Consider the following 14,267-nt stretch of genomic DNA (forward strand, 5'->3'; position numbering starts at 1 on the left):
ATGTTAGCCTGAGTTCAATTTGTACCAAGACAAGGGGAATGGTGTAGGGACCTTTAAGCCCACTGAATCCGCACTCTCTGCCATGTCCAGCTGTCTTCTGTGCATTCACAGACACACTGTCATAGGAATGGGTGAGTCCGTTAATACTCCTACATCATCACCACCTTTCACAGGCCCTTTAACCAGATGCTTAGTTCCAGGGCTGGCTCACTGGCCCTCTGGGAAATGGTCCATGCTTTCTGCATGCCCTACCATAGCATGGGATGGAATGACTTGGGTAGCATGAAAAAAGAGAAGAACAGAATCCAGGCAGCAGGGCCCCCCTCCTCCAAGAACCAGACATCATTCCAGGCAGCCATGCTCCTTAGAAATACAGACATGACCAAAGAGAATTGCTTTCCTCTCTAGGCTGGACTCAAAGTCCCTAAAAAGTAGGGAGGGACTTTGTTCCAGGCAGATTTAAGGCAGCTCCACACCATCTGATGGGCCTCCAGACTTTCCATATGTTCTGTCCCCTTCACACTGGAACAAGATCCAAGTCCTTTGTCTTTTCATTTTCCTCCTGAGACATTACAACCTAGACTCTAGAATTCTCCACCTTCTTCATCTTACCTCCTCCTTCTCCCCATCCCTCTATTTTGGTGATTCTTAAACTATGGCACACACTCAAACCATCTAAGGGCTTGTAGAAACACAACATTGTACTGGGCCCAGTGCAGCTGACTCAGTGGGTCTTGGCTAGGACCTAAGACTGTTTTCCTAACATGTTTCCCTGTGATCCAGGAATTCAGTTCCTGGCATGAGTCGTGTCTCCTCCTCCTTTTGAGCAAGTTTGCGAGCCTTCTGTGTTAGGCACCCTGGGTTGCTCAGGTGGCCATGATCTTCTTACCCCCAGGGACAGACCCAGTTAGAAGGTCTCCCCAGTCCCTCAGAATGCCAGAGCCTGTCAGGCTCAGCCACCCCTAAGCTTCCTTCCTCCATGCTTGTGGCTTATTGTCTCTCCTGTTCGCCCACTTCCTGTGTCCTTCTCATCCATCTCTGTCTGCCAGACTCTCCCATCCAGGCTTCCTCTGGCACTTCTCCATAGTCCTCATCCATCTAGCTGTGTGGATATTTACATTTCTAAAGCCCAGTGTGTTTTCATGCTTCTTCCTCCTTCAGCCAAACAAGGATTTCCTCTCAAATCTACTCACACAGGCTGGGGGCTGCTTATTATTTGAGAACAAGGAGTGATCCCAGAAGCGAGAGGTAGCAGGCAAGTCCAGGCTGTACCTTTGACCACAGATCTCTTCGACCTGCTCTTACTCAGGGACAGGCTAGAAAATAAACAGGTCATTCGGTTGGGTCCTATTGATCCTTTTTAATCATACTGGCCTGACTTGGAAACACTCCCAGAGGCCCTGTCATCAGTACTTATTTGCAATCCTTAACAAAAAGGCTCTATATTATAATATATTATCATATATATGCCTCCCTAGAGCATGCCATACACCCTTTAGATTTTTTTAAATTTTATTAGTTGAGGGAGGGTCTCATATAGCCCAAGACACCCCAAACTCAATACATAGCGAAGGATGACCTTGAATGTATCTGGACCACTTCTTGAGCATGCCTCTATGCCCCAAGCATGCTGTACTTGGTGTGGAACCCAGGGCATTGTGCATGTTAGGCAAGCACTATGCCAACTGAGCTACATCCCCAGCAAGCACCTTTTATCCCTGATAAGTGACATGATGGGCAGTAGAGATGAAGAACATGGACCCTGGTCAGGACTGAATCCCAGCTCTAACCCTTGTGAAATGTGTAGTCACACATAAGTACTACATCTCATTAAACTCCAGTGTCCCCACCCATAAAATAGGCATAGTATTCCAATGTCCAGAGAGCTAAATGGAATGACCACCCAACACTTAATCACACTCCTGCCTCCCACATAAATGGACTCAGTAAAAGCTACATCACCACCCTCCATGCATGCCACACCCTTGGAGCCTCAGAGTCTGGGGACAGATTGAGATGAATCACTTTCTAGTCCCCAGACTAGAGAACCTGGAGTTTCTTAGGTAGACAACAGTCATTCTCCATTTTGCCCCGAGCAGTCAATCCCCTGCACTTAAGTTAAAAGCCTTGTGCCTTCGGTTTTTGTCTTGTTTTGTTTTTTAAATAGAAAAAAAAAATCCTTTTCTTGTCTGTCCAGTGTTTTTCCAGCAAAACAGCGAGTCAGCAGTAAGATTCTCCTTGGTCAGCAAAATGCCTGTTTCTGTGGGAGAAAGTTGGGGACTCGAGGAGCCTCTAACAACAAGGCAAGTGAGGGTTTGGCTGGGTGCTGCCAATTTTCTAGGCCCAGAGACTCCAGATAAATTTATTCCCTTCTGTGTCCCTTCTTCTCTGCCTCTTCTGCTCACCCCCAAGCCTGGAAGCTTCCAAAAAGGCAAGCCAAAGGTCTGAAGAAGTCAGAAATGACACACCTGTAGGCAGAGGTCTTTATGAAATCTATTACTTTGTATGCTGACCTGAAAAAATTAATTAAAGAAAAAAATAGTCGAAATGAGAAAAGCAGGTCCAGGGAGATGGCTCTATCGGGAAAAGTTCTTGCTGTGCAAGGATGAGGACCTCAGTGCAAATCCCTGGCCCCTGAGTTAAGACAGAGCTGGAAACAGTGGTATGAGGCTGTGACCCTAACACTGGGAGGTGGGGTTATCCCTAAGGCTTGCTGGAGAATCTGCCAAGCCTGATCAGTGAACCCCAGATCCTCATGAGAGTCTCTGACTCAAAAACAAACAAACAAAAACCAAGATAGATGACTCCTGAAGAATGACACCCAACCTACCCGAGGCTTACCCGCATATGGAGAGAGACAGAGAGACAGAGACAGAGAGACAGAGACAGAGAGACAGAGAAAAGAAAGAATGAATCATTTCTTCTAGCCATATCTGGGAGTTTTGTGGATGCTCTGACGGAACCTGGGCCATATCTTATATCAAGGACTTACCTCCAATAGCCTTATTATCTGGCTTCCACAGCAGATAAAATAAAAATAGGGATTACAGCACCATCCACCTACCACTACCAAGATGATTTCTGGGAATGTCCTATCCAAATGCATTTAGATCACCAGTCACAAGGAAGTACATCCCAAGCCCTGATAGCCATTTTCCCCCGAGCCAGCCTCTCTAGCATCCTGGCTGTGTCACTGTCACTGTGACCATGGAAACATATAGTGAATGCTGTAAGAAGCCCGTCACAGCAAAATGGCCAGAGTGGCCAGTCTTCAGCATGGCTACTGGGCCTAGTTGTTCTCAGCCACACACAGATATTGGTGTGAAGCAAACAGCAGGTACTGGACCAGACAGGACTGATGTCAGAACTATGTCTCCCACACTGAACAAGCAGGCACTTTATTAAATCTCACAGCACATCCGTTATCTCATCTAGGAGATGGACAGACATCAGAGTCACTTCATTGCATGGTTAGTAGACATTCCACCCCCCAGAGGCCTTGCCCAATGCAATGTGGCTCTTACAACTATTTTAAATAGCTGTGGTGTAAGAAAGCCCACATCATGTCCAGTTCCAGGCAAGGTCACACCCAGTGTCCCAAGCACCTTCAGCCAAAACTGGCACCAGTATGTGGAAAGCCAGCCCCAAATGTCTGATAGCATGTGCCTGTTCCTTCTGGCTGATCCCCAACTATATTTGTATTCCTCTGCTGTCGGCAAGCCGGTGCATATGGAATACATTTTCTTTGGGTGTCTCACCATTAAGGTTTTCATTTCTGCTTAGCGTCAGGGACTTTGCACATCACTGGCCTTCCAGTGCACTAAGCCCGCCTTTGTGTGGCCTCGCTTTGTTCTCTCATTTCCTGATCAGCCAGGAAGCATTCCTAAGCAAGAGTTCTGGGAGGAGGGCTTTTGCCTGGCAGCTCACTATGCTGGGTTTTGGAGGATGATGAAATAAATACCTCCTACCATCTCTCTCTCTCTCTCTCTCTCTCTCTCTCTCTCTCTCTCTCTCTCTCTCTCTCTCCTACTATTGATGGCTGCCTGATCAAATTCAGCTTTCTTTGTCTGGGCTCTGGCTCTCCCTATGGGTGAATATACTAAGCTCTTCCAATAAACACAAATAAATTAGCCTCAGTGTTTGAAGCTTATGCTGTCAGAAAGCTGATCTTGAATCTGGAAAGTCAGTCTTCCCCTTGAAAGACCGTTGGTGAAAGTGTAGGATGGGTTAAGTCACCAATGAACAGTGGTGTACTTAGTTTAACATTCTGACAATGGGGTAAATGAAGGAGGGCAGTTGACCAGCGTGTAGCAAGAACCTTTGAAGCCATGATTCTGCATCTAAGAAAGTGCCCTGATATGTCAAGGGTGGGGGTGCAGCCTCATAATCTCAACACTCAGGGGCCTGAAACGGAAGAACTGAATTCCAGGCTAGCCTGGGACACTTAGCGAGACCCTTTCTCCAAGAAATTGGAAAAAAAGAGAAAGAATGAAATAAAAAGAAAAATGCCTTAAGAAAATAATTACTACTGTCTTCAGAGATTATTGTTAAAGGTCTTGGATACAGTGGTGACTACAATGGTTCACATTTACAGCCGATCAAAATATAGAGAGTCAACTCAATGCGCAAAGGCGCTCACAGAACTGAAGACTACGAGACTCCTGTTAAAAGATGTTGTAGAACTGGGCGGTGATGACTGCATGACTTTAATCCCAGCACTCGGGAGGCAGAGGCAGGCAGAGCTCTGTGAGTTCAAGGCCAGCCTGGTCTACAGAACTAGTTCCAGGACAGCCAAGGCTACATAGGGAAACCCTGTCTCGAAAATCCAAAACAAACAGACATAAAAGATGCTGTAGAAATATATCAAAGGATAGAAGTAGGCCTGTGCTATAATCTTAGGTTAAAAAAGACTGTCACATGTAAAGTATAACAAAACTAGGATTTTATTTTAGATTGTACACACATAGAGGAAATGGTCTGGTGGGAGTCCCTTGGACTACTAGCAATGGTTCTCTTCAGTGGCATTGTTATGAATGAGAAGCTACAGTTCTGTGCAGGTTTCTTACCTGTCTTATTGGACACACTTTAAGAATGATGACTTGTGCAAACAAATGTGCTTCTCTCCTCTCCAGGGCTTTGGATCACACTTAGGATAAGTAGGCTTGCTCCAGGGGACATCTTCAATCTTAACCTCATAGGACCTTGAAGTTGCAGGGGAGAGGCTGCCTGATGCCAACTCACCTTACCCTGGGGCACTCCTTGACAGCACCTGCTCATTCCTGATGAAATCTGGCTGTGCAGGTAGGCAGAGCTTCCTGGCCCTGATCCGCTGCAGCCCTACACATTTGTGAGCCTTTTGTAGGTCTCCACCAGCAGGCTGGCCTCCTGTCTATTAGGTCACCACAGATTGATTCATCTCACTTCACTCTGTTTACGATCTGCTCTTCCTGACCCTTGCATTCCCCCCTGGTGCTGTAGCCATGTCCCTGTAATACCACCAACCAATGGCAGCAAGCAGCATTCCAGCCTCAATCCTTGTATCTTTCTGGCCTCCCCAGCAGGCTGCTTGCCCTCTTGCTTCCTTTCTGTCCTCAACTGGCATCCCCAGAGACAAGGATGCTTCTTTAAGGAGCTCTGTATCCTACCCAAGACAGATGAGAATAAGGATGGCATGTCTGATTCTTGGCCAATGTGAATTCAATTTTGTACACCAAAAGTCTGGCCAAGAAGAGGCATCTTCAAGATCTACTGGGTTTGGGACTTAATATGGTCTTTCGATGTAGAGCAAGCTCAGAGTTCCTGCCCCAGATCACCACACTGGGTGAAGAACAGGGGCTAGATGCCTGGGAGATTATATAAAGTAAAGGGTGTGTGTGTGTGTGTGTGTGTGTGTGTGTGTGTGTGTGTGTGTATCTGTGTCTGTGTCTGTCTGTCTGTCTGTATGCCTGTGCATGTCATAGCTCAAGGGTGGAGTCTGAGGACAACTTTTCAGGAATTAACTTTCTCCTTCTACCATGTCGTCCCCAAGACAGAACTTAGGTCTGATCAGTTTTGGCAGCAGGTTCCTTCATTGGTTGAACCATCTTATCAAACCCAGATAAATCCTTTTTTTTTAAATAATCTCAGCAGATCCCCAGGCATTATCAGACAGTCTCTCTTGCATCCTCTTATTGCCAGTCATAAACTCCCATGTTTTATTCATTCAACTCCTAGGTCTTTTGCCCAGCTGGTCCCCTAAACCTTCCCTATCGACTTGCTTCTCTTCAACATGGATCCTTGTCCTTGAAATCAGCTCCCCCTGTTATTTCCAGCCTACAGTTTTTCTCAGCTGCCTCTTTCTGGCCCCTTATGATGTAAGTATAAAAGCAACTGAATAGAGATAGAGAAAATGACCCTCATCTAGGTCTTCCATTCCCTAGCTAGAAACTTAGGTCAGACATTAACCACTACCACCCCAGTCCCAAATTCCTGACCTTAAAAAACCCCAGAGGTTGCACCAAACATGAAAAATGCTTCTGAGTTGTCCCCCTCAGCACATTTATCTGAAACACACAAGACCTCCTTCTTGAGAGAACCCACCCCTGGGTTGGAGGACCAAAGGTACTTTTATAGCTGAGTTCACCCAAGCTGCTTCTAAACTTTCTGCATCAATTGCTCCAGGCTGGTGTCTGATGGTTTGTTTATTTGTTTTGTCCCAAGAAGATGCAAAATGCCTTTGGGATGGTGGCTACATTTCTTCCCTGCCTCCTCATACCATGTTCTAAGTACAGAAAGTAGGCAGGAAAGGTCTTTAGTTCTCTAACTAATGCCTACCCCTTAGGCAGACTGGAGAAGGGACTCAATTTGGATTTGGTTTCCCTGCCAGAATTGTCAGGCCTCAGTGGCCTTGGGAAGTCACCCAGGAGGAAAGTGGCCATTTATTCTAAAACCTCTGCAATATGCACGGCCTGCCACGGTCTTCAAACCCCTGCCTGGCCCTCATGTGACAGTGGGAACTGCCTGTTGTAGTCTTTCTTGGGGTCATGACCTCTACCAGAGGAGAGATTTCTCATCTGAGATGAGCCATCTGGGGATTTAATCCCAGAGCCCATAGTCCCCACCACTGCCAAGCTGGACAGACAATGCCCTCCAAGTCGACCACAGTTGTGAGCTGCATGACAATCTGAGAGGCACAATTCTTTTCTGTGTGATCCTAAAGAATCCACTTGACATCTCTAAGTCTCAGAAAGAGCTCAAAATCTTTATCTTGCAGGGTTACTATGATACCCTTGTATCTTGAATATGAAGTATCTTCCATAAGGCTCATATACTGAAGAAGGTTCTGTCCGCTTATCCAAGCAGTGTTCAGAGGTGAGACTTTGAGGAAGCAACCAGATTGAGAGAGCTCTGCCTTCGGAGTAGCCTAATCCATTGATGGATTAAAAATATGATGGAGTCACTGGGGACTGACAAAAACGTTGGGAGATGGGGCCTTGTTGGAGGAATTAGGTCTTGGAGGAATGCCTTTGAAGCACAGATCTTATTCCCTGTCCCTTCCTCTCTTTAGCTTCTCTGCTTCCAGGCTGTTATGAGGTAAGCAATGCCATTGCTATGCTCTACCACATGCCCACAACAATGGCGCAAGAAGACCCTGGCTTAAAACCTCTGAAACCAGCTGGCCTTATAATCCCAGCATGAGGGAGGCAGAGGCAGGTGGATTTCTGTGTTCAAGGCTAGACTGGTCTACAGAACTAGTTTCAGGAAAGCCAGGGCTGTGACATAGTGAAACCCTGTCTTGAAAAACCAAAAATGAAAAAATAAAAAAATAAAAAAAATAAAACCTCTGAAACTATGATCAAAACTAAATCACTTATCCCTTCAAGTTTTTCTTACAGATATTTTTCATAGAAATAAAAGCTCAAGAGATATAGACGGAATCAAGTAGATGAGCCTACTTTTATATTTTTAAAATAATTTTCTCTCTTTACATATTGCTTTGCAGCTATTCAAAATATCTGACCCCTTATTGACCTGTTTTCTCTCATGGAACATTGTTTTCCACAAGCCACTGTCAGAGGAATTACGTGAATGAAGGGGAAGCTATGGTCCCAATACACAGTTGACACAACATATTTTCTCACCCAAATAATGTCATAGGTAGCACTTGGGTGTCAGAGACTAAAATAATCATATTCGTTCATTTAGTGACATGTACATTGAATGGACTTGAGTTCTTGGGAAATTCCCAGCTACATCAATGTTTCTGCTGTGTAGAAAACATTCCCCATTCATAAAAGTAATGTACGAACAAATATTTGGAAAGCTGCCCATCTCTAAGTAGGATCCTACCTGTGCTAAATCACCTTTGGATGCAGCTGTTCTGTGCCAACCTGGTGGGCTAATGGCATATTTGCAGATCTCAGCATGCCTGGGATATCACAAACACAGGTGTGGTTGCCTGCCTTCTGCACAGAGCAGGAAAGGGATAGGAAGAAAGAAAAGCAGCAACTTCCTGGGCCCTGGCTCCTGGCACTTTATGAGCTTTGCACCAGGCCTCAGTGGTAGTCCCCTTTCTTGTAAAAGAGTTTCTACAAAGGACAAATGCATTGGAGCAATCTCAGATGAAAGAAAATTCTAGAATAGGCACTTGCTCCCGGACCAGAGACAGAAGCAAAGCCTCAATCTTAAAGAAAGCTACAGGAGGAAGGAGGACATGTCTGGGAACCTGAAGGCCAGTAGTGCCTTACCTGGGGGCTCGGGATCAAGCCACAAGTCCTTGGAGAGGGTCCTGCAGATCTTAGAGGAGGGAGGATTCTCTCAGCAAGCTCCTCTCTAAGCCATCTGCCCAACAGCCATACAACTCCAGCGACTAAGACCAAAACAAGACTTACCCAGCCGTGTGTTTGTAAGCTAAGTCATGCCCTACCCCTACACACACATACCAATTTCAATTTAAATGTTGAAGTCCCAATGCTCCATACCCTAGAATATGAGTGTATATGGAGAGAGAGTCTTTATAGGGGAGGAGGGTAATTTAGGTAAAATGAGGTCATGAGGGTGGGCCCTTATCTAGTTAGATTGGCATTGTTACAGAAGATTAGGGCAAGGGCAAAAAATACTCTAGAAAGACCACATAAGGACAAGGAGAAGAGGTGGCCACCTGTAAGCTAAGCTGAAGACAGAGACCTCAGAAGCAGCCTGACAGGTACCTTCTTCACCTTGGACCTCTAGAACTATGAGATGGTTAATTCCTACCGCTTAAGCCAGGCAGTCATTGAGCCTGTGATGATGGGACTAGAAAACTCACACAATGCAGAACACCAGAGGGAAATCAGGAAGAAAGTGAATCGGAGACTCCAGGGCTCCCAGTCAACATACTAGCTAGACATGGGTAGATGTGGGCAAACATATCGAGCTCAGAAATACCAACTGGGCTGCAGTGAAGTTGGGCTCTGAGGACCTACGCTCTGCTCATAGGGAGAGCTATATACAAGCCAGAGGAGTATGGAAGAGGGAAAAAGATTGGATGGTATAAAGCAAATTCTTGTGGATGTCCCACCCGCTCACAGACTTCTTGGGTAGCCACTGTGAGTGTCAATTGTGCAGTGACTTGGGTTGCAAAGTTGTTCCACATAGTGACTCTTTCCAGCCTGTACAGCTACACCAGTAATACTGATTGGTGTGTGTGTATGTGTGTGTGTGTGTGTGTGTGTGTGTGTGTGTGTGTGTGATTTCATGTGCATGTGTGTCTGGCACAGATGTGCTGGTCAAAGGATAACCTCAGATGTCAGTCCTTGTTTGAGGCAGGGTCTCTCACGGCTGGCTACCTGGCCTACTAGTTTCTGAATTCTCTTTGCTCTGTCTGTCAGCTTCCTGTAGAAACATGGGGATTACAGATACATGCCCTGCTGGATCTGGCCTGGGCTTTTTGGGTTGTGGGAATCTGAACCAAGGTTCTCACAATCAAGTACTTTATCCACAGCACCATCTATCTCCCCAGCCCCAGCCAATGACTCTTTCTTAGCCTGCTTGCTGATTCTGGTTCCTGTATGTGCAAATGTGTGTGCCTCTGCATGTGAGTACGTGTGTGTGTGTGTGTGTGTGTGTGTGTGTGTGTGTGTGTGTGTGTGTGTGTGTGTGTGTGTGTGTGTGTGTGTGTGATATTTTCTTGAGGATGAGGTGCCTGCATATCATGCACATGTGTGTGTGGAGGTCAAAAGTCCACATCAACCCTCTTGTTCCATCAGTTTCCCTTACTGGGAAAAATGCACCAATTTAGCTCTACTAGCTGGCCAGTGGACCCAGGGATATTCACATTTCTGCATTCCCAGTGCTAGGATTACAGTCACACACCAATAGGCCCATCTTTTTGTGTAGGTGTTAGGAATCCAAACTCAGGTTCCATGCTTGTATGGCAAACACTTTCCCAAGTGAGCCAACACCCTAGCCTCTGACTCTGATCCTTAAGGTCATGAAGCCGAACAGACAAGGGTAAGGATTTGTTTCCAATCCAGTTTCTTATCAGTGGTAGAAGACCATGGGCCCTTGCCTTGCCTTCGCTGTGTCCTACTCCTCATGCTATGCCCAGCTTTGCTGATATTTCCATCAAATGCATTTCCCAGCAGCTGCAACACCCATTTTTAGGCAACCCTACAGGGCCACAAGTGTGCATACCAATAGGATCTATTTCTTCATGCATACTGTGTCCAAACTGTGCTGGTCGCTTGACTTGTGTCATTTTCAATGCTCAGAATCACCCAGTCATGGTGACCATTTCCACTTAAGGATAAAGGAGCTACAGCTCAGCCGGAAGTGACTCAACACACATCAGGCAGCCAGGACAAGGCAGAGTTAGGACAGAACACTCCCTCCCCCTGACATCCTGGCCTTGTCCTTTCTGCTCTGCCCCTCTGAGGAGAAAAATCTCTCTGTGGCTGCTCATAGCACTGGGAAATGCTATTGAAAAGCATGACACACACACACACACACACACACACACACACACACACACACACACACACACCAATTCTTATTATTAATAACTAGAAGACTTGAAAAAAGAATGCGATAACCCTTGGACAAATACACAAATATCTTGACTTCCTAAGCTGAGATCTGATCTCCAACTTGAAAACTTGAGTCTTCATTTTTGCCTGAAGAGAAGGCTAAGCTCCTTAGGAGCCTGGGGCCTCTCCCCAATGAGTGCTTTGCTGGCTCCTGATGCTTCTGCTTCATAGCACCTGGACAACTTGAATGATTTGTGCTTGTTTGGTGAATGGTCTTTTTCTGCATCAGACTGCAGCTCCACAAGTAGCTCAATCATTTAACATGCTGGATAAATGGGAACACCTTTTATGTAGCTCAGACTGGCCTTTAACTCCTTAGGTAGTCAAAGATGACCCTGAAATTCTGACCCTCCTGTCTCTACCTTCTGAGTGCTGGGATGTGCAGTTCTGATGCTATGCTGGGGATGCTAACCAGGGCTTTGTACATACTAGGCAAGCATTCCATCAGCTGAGCTCCATCTCCATCCCAGGAATATGGTTCTGAATAAAAGCAGAAGCTATCAATAATTATATCAAGAAAATAGGGAACTGGAATGTGGTGATATTGTGTTCCCCAAAATATTATGCACCCTAATAAACTTATCTGGGGTCAGAGAACAGAACAGCCACTAGATATAGAGGCCAGGAAATGGTGGCACACACGCCTTTAATCCTATCACTTGGGAGGCAAAGATCCATCCGGATCTCAGCCAGGGATGGTGACCTTTAATCCCTCAAAGTGAGCCTTTAATCCCAGGAAGTAATGGCAGAAAACAGAAAGTTATATAAGGCGTGAGGACCAGGAACTAGAGCTGGTTAAGCTTTTAGGCTTTTGAGCAGCAGCTCAGCTGAGATCCATTCCGGATGAGGACTCAGAGGCTTCCAGTCTGAAGAAACAGGATCAGCTGAGGAACTGTCAAGGTGAGGAAGCTGTGGCTTGTTCTGCTTCTCTGATCTTCCAGCATTCACCCCAATACCTGGCTTCAGGTTTGATTTTATTAATAAAACCTTTTTAAGATTCCTGCTACACTGGAGCAAGGATCAACTTATGCAGGAAGCAGACACCAGCTCTGGGTTGTTCATCATTAATCTTAGTGCCAAAATCCATACGCACCACGTAGCAGAAACTCAGTAAGTGTAAGAGGTTCTGAGACACTCTGTCTTCCCTTGGCTAGGCTATTCATGATCTTCAATGTCTTGTAAAGGCTTTTCATTGTCTGTATTTTTCATTGCCATATTTTTTAGGCTTAGCCTGCTGCGCCTCCTTACAGACACCATTCTAGGCATATACAGAGATCTCTATTTAGCCACCCTTGAACAACCAAGCTGTCATGAACCCATTATCTCTGTTCACAGTGTTCTTCTCTTGCCCCCACCTACCTAATCCTCCTACCTTTAACAGAGTCCTCCACTTACTGCCTCTCCTCTGTAATCTCCCTCCCATAGGCACCTCTGTAACAATACAACTCCACTCTGTCACAGCTGCACACAAACCTTGGCTCCTGACTACACTGAAACCCTGTCCAGGTTGGATCACCCGTTCTGGTGTCATATACACAGTAAGCATAGGATAAGTGCTTGCTGCAAGAACATAAAGAGGTTGGAAGTTCTTTGGATATCAACAGTTAAATGTTAGGAAGGAGTAAGCCTTTGAGCTCTGAAATGATGAGATCTATGTGTCTAGAGTAGATATTCCTCACCTGTTTACATCACACAGGACTGGGCCTGTAATAAACATACCATCGCCATTGTTATTATTATTATTAATCATCCACATTATCAGTTGTTTACTTTGATGTGTCCTTTCGTTGTGTTCCCGTCTTTGGCAACACTAATGCCAAGTCTCTGCTATTTATTCAGCCTTGGTGTCCCACCAGCATTTTCTTCTATTGGACCCAACTGTCTCCCCTGCCTTCTGTCAGCCTGGATGTACTCGGGAAGTCCTTCCTTGACAGACAAGACTTCCTGGCGTGTCTCACCATTTCCCTCACAGTGCCTCTGATACTCCAGCTGCTATGGAACTTCTTGGATCCTCCATCTACCCCTTGGCCAGAACGTTCATATTCTTTAAAGACCTTTCACATAGTATCTGTGCTAATATTTACATCTCCGCTTAACTAGGCTGGCCTCAGCTGCCCTGGGCATTTCTTCCACTCAAGCAGGAGGGAGCTGTAATCTTTCCAAGCTACTCAGTTGCTGTGTCTCCAAAGCATGCTAAGAACTAGAAGTTGCTTATTGTACAGCCTGCCTGAGGGATGGGATACATCCAGTGAAAGATGTGCTGGCTTCAGACAACTTGTATAGGACAAATTGGCTTTGTAAACTGTAGGGGGTCAGGACCCTTTGTAGAACCATAGGGAAGGTGCCATGAAATTTGGGGGCTCTAAACATTTTGGCAACAGTAAAAGAATATCAGAACATACAACAGCTAAAAACATACTCAGAAATCAAAGTCAAGATGGATCCAAGGTGTTTCTGGCAAAGTTCACCCACGTGGCATCAAGTGACTTCACCGCAGCCTGGGTTCTGAACACACAACATGTGCAGTCTGCACCATGCAGGCTGTCACACCACACAATGCCAAAGAATGCTACCTGAAACCTCATGGCTCAGATGCCAGATTACCGTATGCTACGCTTTCAGTTTGCGTGATACACACAGGCTTTTCTGCTCTTATAGAAACATAAGGTTTAATTACAGAAAACAAAGACTTTGAATGTTTTCCCTGCCACCATTCTTCAGCATGCATCAAATTAATGTATCCTTGGATCTGATTGCATTAGACAAGCAAGAGTATCTGTCTTATTAGTATGCAATCTGTCTTCGTTATTAATAAAGGGTAAAAGTATATGTGTGCCAAAGAATAGTTTTAAAATAAATTTCTTTATGGTTTATCATCAGTAAATGCTTGACTTTTACGCCTATCTACCAAAGATTGTTTGAATTTTTCTGAGTCAAAACAGGTTGCAAATGGAAAAGCTTGAGATGTGCTGGTACAGACAGACCATGAGCTTTGGGGAAATCCCTACACATATATAGCAACACTCAGACACTGATCAGCTGTGTGGCCAGGACATGATTTAACCTCTCCAGAGACTCTGTTTTCACATATATAAGAAGAACATAGTGGGGATAGAGAGATGTCTGAGTGAGTAAGAGCACTGGCTGCTTTTCCAGGGTATTGAGGTTCCATTTCCTGCACTCACAGGGTGGCTCACAGTGATCTGTAACTCCAGTTCCTGG

The sequence above is a fragment of the Onychomys torridus genome, chromosome 7 (genome assembly GCF_903995425.1).
Source record: "Onychomys torridus chromosome 7, mOncTor1.1, whole genome shotgun sequence".
In the NCBI taxonomy this organism is placed as follows: domain Eukaryota; kingdom Metazoa; phylum Chordata; class Mammalia; order Rodentia; family Cricetidae; genus Onychomys; species Onychomys torridus.